The following is a 1039-nucleotide window of genomic DNA, read 5'->3' as shown; positions in this document are numbered from 1 at the left end:
TGAAGCATCTTTTTGATGTTCAAAATTTGTCTGATTGGGCCATGGCATGCTGGGAACTGGTCCTGGAGAGAAAGTTACTGTCAGGAAAGGGGACTCATTTAATTCTCCTGACAAATCCCATGAAGTAGGTATTATTATCATCTTTCACACAAACAGAAACGGCAAAGAGAGATCCCATACCTTGCCATAGAGCACAAGGGAAAAAGGAATTAACGCAGGCAGAGCAGTCTGGCTTCAGATCCTGAATTTTTACCTACTGTATTATGCTGCCTCTAAAAGGGGAGAGAAGCAGAACATAATTTTTTCTTATTGTGTCTCTTCTGGGTGACCTGGTAGCCCAAACAAATTCGTCTTACATGCTTTTGAACTTTATATAAATGGAATCGAATAGTTCGTTTACTCAGGTGTCTGACTTCTTTGGTTCATAACCACATTCATCTGTGTTGTCACATGTAGTGGTATTTTGCTCATTTCATTGCTGTCTCAACAAAGTATATGAATACCCATAGTTTAGAAATTCTGCTGATCCCAATTTGGGGGTACTATGAAAAAACCTGCTCTGATCATCCTTGCACATGCATTTTGATGCCCATATATGTGCATTCCTGTTGGCTATATGTTATTTATTATTATTATTCTTATTTTTATGCCTACAGCACCTGGTATCCCTAGGTGGTCTCCCATCCAAGTACTAACCAGGCCCGATCCTACTTAGCTTCCAAGATCAGATGAGATCGAGCACATTCAGGGCGACACGGCCATAGACTGGCTATATGTTAGAAGTGTAATTGCTGAATCACAGGGCAAGCATAAGTTCAGCCTTAGTAGCACCTGCCAACTTCTCCAAAGTGGGTGTAACAATATGTACTTCCCCAAATGGTATATGAGAGTCCCACTTGCTCCACGTGCTGGCCATCACATGGTCCTGTCAGTCTTCCTTCCATTTTATTTAAAATTTTAGCCATTCTAACACCAGTGGTTCTCATCTAAGTCCCTGTCTTCAGATGGCTGGATATTTGTGTGTGCAGAGTCAATGAGA

The 1039-nt window shown here is 41.3% G+C and overlaps 1 pseudogene; it reads right to left on the bottom strand.

Moving 5' to 3' along the window:
• Nucleotides 1-647: 647 nt before the first annotated feature.
• On the bottom strand, nucleotides 648-766 carry LOC111741445 (annotated as a pseudogene).
• Between the last annotated feature and the right edge of the window lie 273 nt (nucleotides 767-1039).

This window comes from Pteropus vampyrus, unplaced genomic scaffold, assembly GCF_000151845.1.
Source record: "Pteropus vampyrus isolate Shadow unplaced genomic scaffold, Pvam_2.0 Scaffold3, whole genome shotgun sequence".
In the NCBI taxonomy this organism is placed as follows: Eukaryota; Metazoa; Chordata; class Mammalia; order Chiroptera; family Pteropodidae; genus Pteropus; species Pteropus vampyrus.
Note: the sequence above shows the minus strand (reverse complement) of the source record. Positions and strands in the feature narration are given on the sequence as shown.